Raw genomic sequence first — 14,261 nt, forward strand, 5'->3', positions numbered from 1 at the left:
GGCGTGAACGAGAACGTGATGGACGGGCCGGGGCAGAGAGCTCCCCCTCAGTACTGGAGATGGGGCAGGCTTCTAGGAACGAAACAGTGCTCTCTGTTCTGAAAACACCTGGGAACTGGGCCCAAACCCTCTTTCTGGTAGGTCACCCTCACCTGTCCTCTTCCCCTCCCCCCCCGACCCCCGCTCTCCAATGGTGGGAATTTTAAAGGCTAGTTTGACTCTCTCTGCTGTAATAAGAAACTAGCAATTAACTATTATAAGCCTGTTTTACAATCGTGTGGAACCCCTTTTATCCACTTTGCTTTAAATGGTTGTATCTTTTATCCCTAGTTTTCAGGAATATAAAACTTAACAGCGTTTGCTGCAAACCTTCATACTTTGCCTTACAGTTTATTGCTCCCTCTGCAGATATATCTTTCACATAAATAAGACTTTCATCCGTACAGTACTGGGCTTGGGCCACCACGGGTCTCCATGCTTTCATCAGTGGGGCTCACCTTGGACACAAGGTGATTCACACGGAGCCACTGGCCTGCCATTGGTCCCTTGTCCTCTGATTGGGGCTGGAGCAGCAGCCCTGCCATGAAGGAGGTCGTGAACCCCAGGGAGAGGGAGACATGATGGGGAATCCCAGAGGGGTGTGCCCCCCCCCCCCCAATGCTGCGCCTGTTCTGAGGTTTGTGTCTCCACAGACACCAGCCAAGAGTGTTCTGGCTTCTCTAGTCCTTGGGTAGGGCAAGGGAATACCCAGGGAGTGTATACCCAGGGAGAAGCAGCAGTGAGCTTTGCCGGAGCTCACCGATGGCATGCCTGCAGCAGAGCATAAACCAAGTTCACGGGCAGCCACTGCCCTGGACTTCCCGAGGCATCAGCCTGAGGGCCTCTCTGGGCCGGGGCTCCATCTGGAACAGCCGTGGCGGCCAGGAGGACCACACAGGCAACTCTATCCCCAGGTGAATTCCCCACGTTTGCACTGATTTTCTGGTTTTTGGCGTGGAGTGTTTCTATCACACGCACACATGGATGGCACCTCATATGGTGGCCTGGAGAGCACCGCTCCCGGACCTCCAAGTGCAGTGAGTAATCAATCAGTCAAGGGCTCCAGCTGCCACACTGACGTCCAGGGCTGCCCTTGTGTCCAGGCCACGCCGCTGGGGGGCTGCTCCTGGCCATGGCCAGGGACTGAGTGGGGCAGGGGACTGAGAGACCAGGGCTTCCCTCAGGGCCAGCTGGCCGGAGGACTCCTCAACAGCCCTGCCAAATCTTTCTTACGCTGCATGGCAGTCTGGGAAGATTCCTCTCTTTTCACGCACTCTCGCGGAGCGCGGTCTGACAGCAGCCCCGGCCTCAGCCTGCCCTGCTCACTCACCATTTTCCCCCGCAGACATTTCCCCTAATAAAATCCTGTGCATTTAATCCCATATTGGCATCTGATTCTCAGAGGACCTGGATTTGCACGCCTCTCGGCCACAAAAGGAGAGACAGCTGTCCACATGGGTGTTGCTGGCAGAGAGTTGTTTATGTAGACAGCTGCTGGGAAGACAGAACATACTTATATGCAATGCTAGAAACAAATGCATATGTATTTCTAGGTAGAGATGTGTAGGTGGGTATAAGTGGATAGATATAAATGTGCCTTGAAAAAAAACTTTCTTGAGGCGCCTGGTGGCTCAGTCAGTTAAGTGGCCGACTTCGGCTCAGGTCATGATCTCACAGTCCGTGAGTTCGAGCCCCGCGTCGGGCTCTGTGCTGACAGCTCAGAGCCTGGAGCCTGTTTCGGATTCTGTGTCTCCCTCTCTCTCTGACCCTCCTCTGTTCATGTTCTGTCTCTCTCTGTCTCAAAAATAAGTAAACGTTAAAAAAAAATTTTTTAATAAAAATAAAAATAAAAAAGACTTTCTTGGGGCACCTGGTGTCTCAGGTAGTTAAGCGGCCAACTTGGGCTCAGGTCATGATCTCATGGTTCGTGAGTTTGAGCCCCATGTTGGGCTCTATGCTGACAGCTCAGAGCCTGGAGCCTGCTTCGGATTCTGTGTCTCCCTCTCTCTCTCTGCCTCTCCCCCGCTGGCACTCTGTTTCTTTCTCTCCTCTCAAAAATAAATAAACATTAAACAAATTTTAAAAAGATTTTCTTATATTAGGGCAATTTTAGATTCACAGCAAAATTAAGTGTAAGGTACAGAGACTTCCCATACACCCCCTACCCCACCCCCACACATAGCCTCCTTCATTAGCAACACCTCCCACCATTGTCATAATCGACGAACCTATACTGACACATCATAATAAGCCAGAGCTCCTAGATTTCATTAGGGTTCACTCGTGGAGTTGTGCATTCTGTGGGTTTGGACAGATGTACGATGATGTGCATCTGTCATTACAGGGTTCTCCAGAATAGTTTCACTGCCCTAAAAATCCCCTGTGCTCCACCCATCCCTCCCGCACCCCCAACTCCTAGAAATCACTGATCTTTCTAATGTCTCCATAGTTTTGTCTTTTCCAGGACGTCACATGGAGTCATATAGTATAAATACACTTTTTAAATTGTACTCATGCTACACTTAGGAGCCAATTGCTAGTTAGCTGGTGATGTTAATGTGTGGAGAGGGTGATGGATGTGTAGCCATAACAATATTATCTTGCATACATACAGATTTTAATTACTTTATTTTTTACAAGTTTTTTTTAATGTTTATTTTATTTTCTAGAGAGACAGACAGACAGAGCACGAGCAGGGGAGGGGCAGAGAGAAAGAGAGAGGGGGACACAGAATCTGAAGCAGGCTCCAGGCTCTGAGCTGTCAGCACAGAGCCCAACACGGGGCTCGAACTCCAGAATGGTGAGATCGTGACTTGAGCCAAAGTTGGGTGCTTAACTGACTGAGCCACCCAGGTGCCCCACATTTTTATTGACACGCATGATCTCAGTTAATTCTCAATTCTACAAGAGAGGTAATTATTTAAAAAAAAATTTTAATGTTTATTTATCTTTGACACAGAGAGAGAGACAGAGCATGAGTGGGGGAGAGACAGAGAGCGAAGGAGACACAGAATCTGAAGCAGGCTCCAGGCTCTGAGCTGTCTGCACAGAGCCTGATGCAGGGCTCAAACTCACAGACCTCGAGATCAAGACCTGAGCCGAAGTCAGACGCTCAACTGACTGAGCCACCCAGGTGTCCCAAGAGAGGTAATTATTATCTCTATTTTCACAGATGTGAAACTGGAGGCCAGGAGAGCTATTCCAGCAGCCACTGGTGGGATCTGGACTTGTCTGTCGATAACTCCGCATGTCTGTGAAGCGAGATGATAGGCGTGCATAGAGGAGGAGGCGGGACTGGATGGGTAAGTAGACATCACTGAACATATGTGGAGACAGATGTGTGCTCTGGCAAACGGATGGAGATGTGCAAACCTTTCCCCCACAACCAAGACCTCTTGTCTGTAACTCAGGACTCAGGCTGGGTTTAAACTGGAGCTCAGAACAGAGTTCTTCCTCTGTAAACTTAACCTCACTGCTCAGCAGTAAGTCAAACCCCACTCCTGGTTGCCAGGAAAGCCCATCCCTACTCTAGAAATTAGTCCTAGCACTTGGCATGGGCAGCAGATAGTGAGACGTATAGAATTTTGTATTTTGTTTAACTGTCCCCGTGGCTCGTTTTCAGAACAGAACTGCTCTTCTGTTTCAGTAAAGACCTCCTACTTGTCAAAGCCAATGATCCTATTTCACCACTTGCCGTGACCACTTTCTCCCTGAATCTCTTCTCTATGCCTCCCTGGATACACTCTGTTCTGCTGTCTGGACATAGTCCTTCTCAATTTCTTCCAGGTTGTTCTTTGGCTGCTCCACAGCAGACACTACCAGTTGACTACCTAACAGCGGTCTCCCCTAGTGTTCTAGTTTTCTCCTAGACACTGATGGAACCCTCAGTTTGTCTGGTATCCTCCTTCCTCTCGAGCGGCACTAAGTGTTTTCTAGGAGTTGAGCCCAACCCTCACAGATGAGTCTTGATTAATCTAATCCACTGCTTCTCAAAGGATGATCCCAGGACTAGCAGCATCGGCCTCGCCTGGGAACGCATCAAAAATTCATCCAAAATTCAAATTGTCAGACTTGACTCCAGACCCACTGAACTGGAAGCCCCTGGGTTGGGGCCCAGCCCATCTGCATTTGAACAAGCCCTTTCCTTATAAGGACACCAGTCATACTGGATTAGGGCCTGCCTTACTCCGATATGACCTTATCATAACTTGATTTCATCCGCAAAGACTCTATGGGAAATCAGTTTATGTTCTGGGGGCCTGGGAGTTAGGATTTCAACATATCTTGGGGGGAGGCACAATTCAATTTATAATAATGTTTTCAAAATTTATTTTATTTTAATGCACTTATATAAAAAATGCAAAAAGCCAAGAACATCTTGTAAGAAGAATAACAGAATTGGAAGATTTACATGTACTGGTTATCAAGACTTTGTACATAATTACAGTAATCAAGACAGGTTGAAATAGGGGCGCCTGGGTGGCGCAGTCGGTTAGGCGTCCGACTTCAGCCAGGTCACGATCTCGCGGTCCGTGAGTTCGAGCCCCGCGTCAGGCTCTGGGCTGATGGCTCGGAGCCTGGAGCCTGTTTCCAATTCTGTGTGTCTCCCTCTCTCTCTGCCCCTCCCCCGTTCATGCTCTGTCTCTCTCTGTCCCAAAAATAAATAAAAAATGTTGAAAAAAAAAATTTAAAAAAGACAGGTTGAAATAGGGGCAAGCACAAATATACCGAGGGAACCAAATAGAAAGTCCAGAAATAAAGTCAAGCTTATATAGATACTTCGTTTATGGCAAGGTTACACTCCACCACAATGGTAAAAGGATGGCCCTTTTGACATAATGGGTGTCTATACTTCACATCTATCACAATCATCCATTCGAGATAGATTGTAGACCTCAAAATGAAAGGTAATCAGTGGGGCACCTGGGTGGCGCAGTCGGTTAAGCGGCCGACTTCAGCCAGGTCACGATCTCGCGTCTGTGAGTTCGAGCCCCGCGTCGGGCTCTGTGCTGACAGCTCGGAGCCTGGAGCCTGTTTCCAATTCTGTGTCTCCCTCTCTCTCTGCCCCTCCCCCGTTCATGCTCTGTGTCTCTCTGTCCCAAAAATAAATAAAAAACATTGAAAAAAAAAAAAAAAAAGAAAGGTAATCAGTAAAACTTTTAAAGGAAAACATAGAGTGTCTTTATGATCTTGTAGTCAGTGATTTTGTAAGCTGGATGCAGAAAGCATTAACTGTTGTGGAAGTCTGTTACTCTGGTGGACCCCAATGAACGCACCTGACTGTATTCATACCTCTGTGTGGTCTCTTCCCCCGGAACGGGGCTGGGCTTGAGAGTTTACTTGATCAACAGAATGTGACAGAAATGATGTGATGCCAGGTTCCAGCTACAGGAAGTGCTGTCATCCAGAATTCAGCTAAGGATTCAGGACTCCAGAGGGAACTCTTTTTTTTTTTTTAATGTTTATTTATTTCTTTTGAGAGAGTGTGTGTGTGTAAGAGGGGGAGAGGGGGGCAGAGAGAGGGAGAGATCATCTCAAGCCGGCTCGATATGGGGCTCTATCTCATGGACCGTGAGATCATGCCCTGAGCCAAAATCAAGAGTTGGGTGCTTAACAGACTGAGCCACCCAGGCACCCCTCCAGAGGGAACTCTTACCACGTTTGTCTGGGATTCCTCATGTTAATGGTAGCATTCCAGCCGACCTCACATCCCTACTTACTTAGGAAGCTCTAAAGACCATGCCTCCTGGGTGATTCACCATTGGTGCACCACCCCCCAAATCTCTGGTCAGTCTCCACTAAGCTGACCCATTTCCCAGAGCCCCCAAACCCTTTCGTCTCTCCTCCGGGGCTTCCAATCTATAAGCCGCTCACTCCCTTCTATCTCCACATCTGTCCTCTGAGGACACAGTCCCCCCTTACAGTCCTCTTACGTAGTTCTGGGGTGAGGCCCCCAATCTGCATGTATGACAAGTTCCCACTGATGCTGACACTGCTGGCCAGGGAATCACACCTGGAAAACCACCGCCATTGTCCTTATTAAATCGCTGTTCCGCGCACATCCTCAGCTCTCTGCCGGCTCCCTCGCTGCTACAAAGCCAGCAAAGCCTCCACCCAATGTGGGTCCAACTACCGACATTCCCTGCTCCTGTGGCTGAGTCGCTGAACATTCTTGGAGAAAATCACACTGATGGGATTTACTATAAATCTATGGCCTCAAGACACGATGGGCACTCGATGCCCCTCTGGCAAACCTATATTTCTCTTTTAACTTTGATTTCTTGCTCTCCAAATAATTATTTTATTACTTCCTGTTTTTTTTTTCTATTTTTCCCCCTCTCTTTTTTTCAAACCTCCCACACATCTTCCATGCTGCTTCTTGTTCAGACCTCATTCTTTCATTCATTGAGAAGATGGGAGCCATCAGAAAGGGACCCCTTCATCTCACCAGCACCAAGGCCATAGATTAACTGGACCTGTACCCCGGTTCTCACAGGTTAAAGGGCAGGGAGAGCGGGATGCTTTTAAAGGCCACCCCAGGGGCGCCTGGGTGGCGCAGTCGGTTAAGCGTCCGACTTCAGCCAGGTCACGATCTCGCGGTCCGTGAGTTCGAGCCCTGCGTCGGGCTCTGGGCTGATGGCTCGGAGCCTGGAGCCTGTTTTCGATTCTGTGTCTCCCTCTCTCTCTGCCCCTCCCCCGTTCATGCTCTGTCTCTCTCTGTCCCAAAAATAAATAAAAAAAAATAAAATAAAAAAATAAAGGCCACCCCATCTCGTGCTGAGTTCCGCCCTCATCCCTTTCTCAAGGGCTTTGCTTCTGAAGTTACTTCTTGGCATAGCCAAAGCAACCATGTCTACTGGAACATTCTCAGGAACAAACGTATCCAGTGCCTCCTATCATTAAGAAGACACAAAAACAGGGGCGCCTGGGTGGCTCAGTCGGTTAAGCGGTCGACTTCAGCTCAGGTCATGATCTCGCAGTCCGTGAGTTCGAGCCCCACGTCAGGCTCTGTGCTGACAGCTCAGAGCCTGGAACCTGCTTCAGGTTCTGTGTCCCCCTCTCTCTCTCTGCCCCTCCCCTGCTCATGCTCTGTCTCTCTCTGTCTCAGAAATAAATAAACATTAAAAAACATTAAAAAGAAAAGAAGACACAAAAAGAAACTTTCCTTGAAACTGCTCCAAAAAGAAACCTCTCAAATAGTTTTCGTATCTCCTTTTCTTACTTCCTTACTTTCAATTCTCTCTTTAACTCAGCTGGCCTCAACAGCCATCACTCCCGTGAATCTTGTCGAATTTACCAACAGCCGTATACAAATGGCCAATATGCACGTGCAGTAGTCATCCGGGAAATGCAAATTGAAACCACAATGAGATACTATGTCATACTCTCTAGGATGGCTGAAATAAAAAAGACAGACAAGAACAAGTGAAGGTGAGGCTGTGATGAAATCAGAACCCTCAACGTGGTGCTGAGGATATAAAGTGGTGCAGCCACTTTGGAAAACAGTTTGGCATTGTCTCAAAATGTGAAACACAGTGATCATATGACCAAGCAATTCCACTCTAGGTGTGGACCCAGGAGGAATGAAAATGTATGTCCAAAGACAAACTTAACATCCAGATGGTCATAGCAACACTGTTCATAAGAGCTTTCAGAAAGTAGACACAACCCATGAGATTCAAACTGACGCATGAGAATGAAAAGGTAGCATATCGAGGGGTGCCTGGGTGGCTCAGGTGGTTAAGCGTCAGACTCTTGATTTCAGCTCAGGTCATGATCTCATGGTCGGTCATGATATCACAGTCGTGAGACTGAGTCTCACACTGGGCTCTGTGCTGACAGCCTGGAGCACACTTGGCATTCTCCCTCTTCCTCTCTCTGTCTCTCTCAAAACTAATAAGTAAACTTTTTAAAAAATTGTAAAGGTAGCCTATCCAGACAATGGCCTATTATTCAGTCGTAAAAAAGGAATGAAGTCCTGATACATGCTGCAACATAGTTGGAACTTAGAGACATTATCCTCAGCCCTAGGGGCCACAATACAAAAGGCTACAGACTGCATGGTTCTGTTTACAGGAAATGTCCAGAATCGGCAGATCTATAGAGAAAAGAAGTACCTTAGTGACTGTCTGGAGCTGGGATTGGCTAGGGAGAAAGGAGAAAGAGGAGTGACTGCTGTTGGTGCTTTGCTGACTCCCCCTCTCCCACCCAGGCTCCAAAGGCGGGGGCGCCCAAGGCAACCCTCTTGCCATCTCTGTTGATACTTTATTACCCTGAGGGTTTATCCAGTCCTATCCCAAGACTTCAAATACCATCTTCTATGCCGATGACTCCACATAAATTGGGACCTCTCTCTCTCCCTTAGTCTGATTTCCCCGTCTAACTGCTTATTCAATGTCTCTCTTTAGTGATCTTGAAGTTAGGTCAGACTTGATATGTTGATATGTGAGCTCTCTCTCCTCAGTCACTGCAGCCCCCCACCAAACCTATTTCTCCCCTGGTTTTCCTGGCCCAGTTAACGGCTCACACGATTGCCCAAGCCAACCTTGATTTATGGATTTTCCTCCTACCCTATACCTGATCACTCATCATGTCCTGTATTTTCCTTGCAAAATGCATCCCAAACCCACCCACTCTTTTTCATGTTTTTGCCACTAAGCGCAAGCCACCACCGTCTTCCATCTGCAACAGCCTCCTAACGGTTCTGTTTCTACTTGCTATATTCCTTTTCCAATAAAGACGCTTCATTGATGTCCCATGATACGCTAAGCCCTCACCTGCCTCAGGGCATTTGAATGTGCTGTCCCTCTGCCTGAAGAGCTTTCCTTCAACTTTCAATGGAGATGGTCCATTTTCTACCTTTCTCTCTCAGCTCTTATCACCTCCTCAGAGAAGCCTTCCCTGAAGACCTATCTACGTTCTTCCCTCATCTCAATCACTCTCTAACACATCATGCAGTCTTTTGCTTTGTTCCACTTCCCATAATCTATAATTACCCTCCGTATTTTATTTCCGCTGGCTAATTAATGTGATAAAAATTTATTGTGTCTCCTCTGTACCAGGCACTGTGTTAGATGCTAGGGATAAAATCATAATCAAATAGACAAGGTCCCTGGTCCAAGGAAGAATCTATTCAGTGGAAGATACAGATATTAATCAAATGATCATACAAATAAAAATATAATGACAAACTCTGGCAAGTTCTTGAATGAAAAGCTGTTAGAGAATAAATATCTAACATTTACTGCGTGCTTCATTTACTGCATGCTTATCAAGTTCTTTTTTTTTTTTTTTCCAGTAGGCTCCATGGCCAATGTGGAGCCCAGTGTGGGGCTCAAACTCACAACCTTGAGATCAAGACCTGAGCTGAGATCGAGAGTCAGAGGCTTAACCAAAGGAGCCACCCAGGCACCCCCACACTTCTCATGTTCTAGATACAGAACTAAGTTACAGCCAGTCAAGGTAGGGACTCGTTTCAGCCCAGTTTGCTGGTGAGAACACCGAGCCTGAGTTCAAATAAGAAACTCAAAGTCACGGAACTCACTGGTGGCTGAGCCGAGGTTCGACTCAGGTGCGTTTGACTTGAGAGCCAGGGTTCTGCACCAACACACCCCGTGTTCCACCCTACTATCGCCTTTCTTGTTTTCCCTCCTGCCTTCATAACCGCTTGGTTTCCCATCTCCCTACATTCTGGTGCTTCTCCTATTTCTGTTCTCAGGTGTCTCGGCCCCCGGTGTCCCAGCTGGGCTGGAGCTGAAATTTATACATTCCTCACAAAGAGGCAAATTTTGGACACCAATGCAGCCCTACTTACATGAATGACAGCCTGGCAATTCTCCTCCTGACATCCCAAAGCAATTCTCACAGCGGCCCTGAGGTTCCTTGAACGAGAACCCCTGTGGCATTTCCCGTGATAAGGTAAGGCTGGGCAGCCCGGCATCCTCACCGGGTGCGGGCATCGACGTATGTGGTGCTTGCCCAGCATGGAGCATTATGCATCCATTAGAAGCAACAGAATTGTTGGGCACCTGGGTGGCTCAGTCGGTTAACCATCTGACTTCAGCTCAGGTCATGATCTCATAGCTTGTGGGTTTGAGCCCCGCATCGGGCTCTGGGCTAACAGCTTGGAGCCTGGAGCCTGCTTCAGATTCTGTGTCCCTCCCCTGCTTGTGCTCTGTCTCTGTCTCTCTCACAAATATGAAAAATAAAACTTAAAAAAATTTTTTTAAAGAAATAAAATCTTTAAAATAAAAACTCACACACACAAATTAAACAATATAGAATAGTTGCTTAGAGGGTCACAGGAATGGACATAAAGTCCAGGCAGGGTGACCACGTGCCCTGGTTTACATCTGTGGTCCCAGCACAGTAATTATTAACATGCTTCTCTCTCTTCTCACAAGGGTTCTGGCTTGTATGATAAAACATTTGGTCACTCTAGGTATGGAAATAAGAGGACTAAATAATAAGAAAAAGACTTTGCACAGATCTTGCAGAGGTAACACAAAACGAGGACTATGGTTCACTCAACACTACACCTGAGATCTGAAAATAAAACAACAAACAACCACAACAAAAGTTAGCAAACAAAAACACAAAATCCAGACCAAAAACATTTCATAACTACTCCAAGATGCGAACAATACTCACATCTTCATGGTCTGTTTACATGCACTCACGCACTTGGCCCGAGGGTCATTTGTGTTTGGCACTCTAAGTATCCACATTTGGGTTCCAGGCACATAAAGGCACATCAGGTGCACCAGGAGGGGCGGACTGGGAAACTGGGGGGTAGCTGGCAGAGGTCAGATTATCAGAACTTCCAGGCCCTTGGCAGAGATTTCACCACAAAGAGACAACTGGTTTGATAAGGTTCCTCTGCCGAGAGTGAGTCTTACTCAAGGCGGAGTGGGGGTGGTGCAGTGATCTAGGTGTCCCTGGAGGTCCTGCAGCACAGCTGGTCTGAAGAAGCCCTCAGAATTTAGTGGATGGCAGGTATGCACCCTGGAAACAGTGCTCTGAGCTGGGGTTGCTAAGGGATCTCACTGTAAACGGCTGTAGGGTTTATGATGGCCTCGTAGCTGGGGGGAGGGACTGCACACCTCTGACCTCCCCACAGGTGAGCTCATGCGCATGGGCTGTTACCTGCCACTTCTGCTCACCTGGGCAGAGCTCCGCTCGGCTGTTGATGGCAGTGAGAGGGTCGGGCACAGTGCACCTCTGGCTTGGCAGAACCTCAGTTCTGCAAAGATAGCATCCACGAATAATGACTCAGGTTGATTCATGAATGCTGGTAAGACTTTAAAAAAATTTTTTTTAAGTTTATTTCTTTTTGAGAGAGAGAGACACAGCATGAGTGGGAGAGGAACAAAGAGAGAGGGAAACACAGAATCGGAAGCAGGCTCCAGGCTCTGAGCTGTCAGCACAGAGCCCGACGCAGGGCTTGAACTCACCAACTGTGAGATCCTGATCATGATCTGAGTTGAAGTCGGACGCTTAACTGATTCAGCCACCCAGGCGCCTCTATTGGTAAGACTTTTAAGATGCTGGGAGCTCTTTTTTTTTTTTTTTTTTTTTAATGTTTTAAAATTTATTTTTGAAGGAGAGAGAGAGACAGAGCATGAGTGGGGGAGGAGCAGAGACAGAGTGAGACACAGAATTTGAAGCAGGCTCCAGGCTCTATGATGTCAGCACAGAGCCCGACGTGAACCCGCACAGAGTTCGACGTGAACCCCCACAGAGCCCGAACTCACGAACCGCGAGGCCATGACCTGAGCCGAAGTCGGACGCTCAACCGACTGACCCACCCAGGTACCCCAAGATGCTGGGAGCTCTTTAAGAAAACTTGGCAAGGATCTGTAGGTGGAGCTTTGAGCTAGGGAAATTGATATTTAACTGCAATGTGATAACATTTGTCCCCATGAACTGATGAAACTAAGGGACAGCCAGATGACACTCCCGCAGTGAAAAAGAACCGTCTCCCACTTCATCTCCCGCAACCCAAACCTAGGGGTTATCATAGACTCTCTCTCTCCCTCATCTTTCCAAACTAATAGGTCACCAGACCCTGTTCAAGCTTTTGATAGTTTGCTCGTCTGGAACTTCCTCTGCATCACTCCGGCCACTCTTCTTGTTCAAGCCACTGTCATTTCTCCCTTGTGTGATGGTTGATCTTATGTGTCAACTTGACTGAGCCACAGTGATGCCCAGATAGTTGGTCAAGCATTATCCTGAGCTGTCTGTAAGGATGTTTCAGGATGAGATTAACATTTGAATTGTAGGGACGCCTGGGTGGTTCAGTCCGTTAAGCATCCATGTCTTGATTTCGGTTCAGGTCATGATCCCACGGTTTGTGGGTTTGAGCCCCACTTGGGTCTCTGCGCTGACAGCATGGAGCCTGTTTGGGATTCTCTCTCTCCCTCGCTCTCTCTGCCACTTCCTCTCTCTCTCTCTCTCAAAAATATATAAATAAACTTAAAAAAATATTTGAATTGTAGACTGAGTAAAGCAGATTGCCTCCTGCATGTGGGTGGGCCTCATTCAATCAGTTGAAGGCTTGAAGAGACCAAAATGCTGACTTTTTTGCTAGTAAGGGGGTTCTCCTCCTGCCTGATTATTTCAGCTGGGACATAGTTTTTTTCTGGCCTTTGGATTCAAATGGAAACATCAGCTCTTTCTGGGTCTTGAGCCTGCTGGCTTTCCAGCTAGAACTACACCTTGATTTTCTGGGGTCTCTAGCTGGGCAACTGCAGATCTTGGGAATTCTCAGCCTCCAGAATCCCACAAGCCAGTTCTTTATAGTAAATCTCTTTATAGAGAGAGTTTACATAGTGAGAGTGTTCTCTGGAGAATCCTGATTAATGCACGTGATTACCGCAGTAACCTCCTGAATGTTCTCACTGTGTTACTAAGCCACCTTGACCTTCCACACTGGTTTCAGGGTGGTCTCCCCAAAACATAATCTGCATATTCCTTTTACCTATTTAGCTTTCTCCAATGACCTCCCATTGCTTTCAGGATAAAATTAAAACTCTCTAGCACTTGTACAAAATTCTTCACGAGTGGCCCCTTCCCTACCTCTCCGTACCCTTATCTCTGCCCACATGCATCTCCTCTAGCCTCCCTGAGGCACCAGCTGTCCTTCAAGAGGGCCTCACCATCTCGTCTTTGCACCAGCTGTCCCTCCTGCAGCCACACACGTGGTATGCCCATGCCGGACAGGCCCCGCAGCTGGTCTGAGGGCTTGACAGCCTGATTCAGAACCTGCCGGCTGTCTGACTCTCATTCCGTTTCTACACACCGAGTTCAGGAATGCGCATGACCAGGCTGTGCTGCGGAGTCTGAACCAGGTTTTGATTCTGCCTTAATGTGCTATGGACACACTGTAGCCACTGTGCTCTGAGATGGCCATGCACTTGGCCCAGGCGAGGGGGTCTCTGGCCAGAAGACTGTAAAATTACGTGCAGGATGCCCTAGCCTCGTGTCTGGATGTGACTATGTGTTTGTGTGTATAAACCAAAGCAGACTTGCCAGAAACTAGGCTTCAGGACCCCTTATCTGGACAAGGTGCTAGAAAGATGAATGTTTGCTGCATTTATTAGTTTTTTGAAATGTGTGATTCACTCCCATTTCTTTTTTCACTTTATTCACTTTGTACCTGTATGTTCCTAATTTTATTATTTTTCTTAGGGAGTGTCTTTTCAATTTGTTTAAGCTTCGTGCTGACAACACCTCGGAAAATGTTCTTGCCTAGAAGGAAACAGGCTTCCAAAAAATCTAATGTGACCCTCATTTACTCAGAAGTCCTGGGGGAGGCTGGGGGTCCCACGTGTCCTGACGTGCCTCCCAGTCGGCAGGTAAGGAAACACAGTCTGATGCACACGGTGTTTCCCTCAGTCCGGACCTGACACGGTCACACCACTGTCACCTGCTTCTTTCACTGGGTTGATGCCTTCTTATCCTTGAGAATTCAGTTCAGGGGCTGGTCTCCGGGAAGCCTTCCTTCCTTCCTGCCCCAGCCCAAGCCGGGCGCCCACATAGAGCAGACTTTGCTGAATGAATGAAGCTGGTCCATCAAATGAGTCCCCTCTGCTCCTGGAAAAACGCAACCTTTCTGGTTGGTTCCAGTGGACTCCTGAGTTCCATCTGAAGCAACACCCTTTCTCCCCCGACTCCTAGGCTGTCCCTTTCACAGGATCCTGTATCTCCCACTTCTGTTACCT

Source organism: Neofelis nebulosa, chromosome 10 (genome assembly GCF_028018385.1).
Source record: "Neofelis nebulosa isolate mNeoNeb1 chromosome 10, mNeoNeb1.pri, whole genome shotgun sequence".
Lineage (NCBI taxonomy): Eukaryota > Metazoa > Chordata > Mammalia > Carnivora > Felidae > Neofelis > Neofelis nebulosa.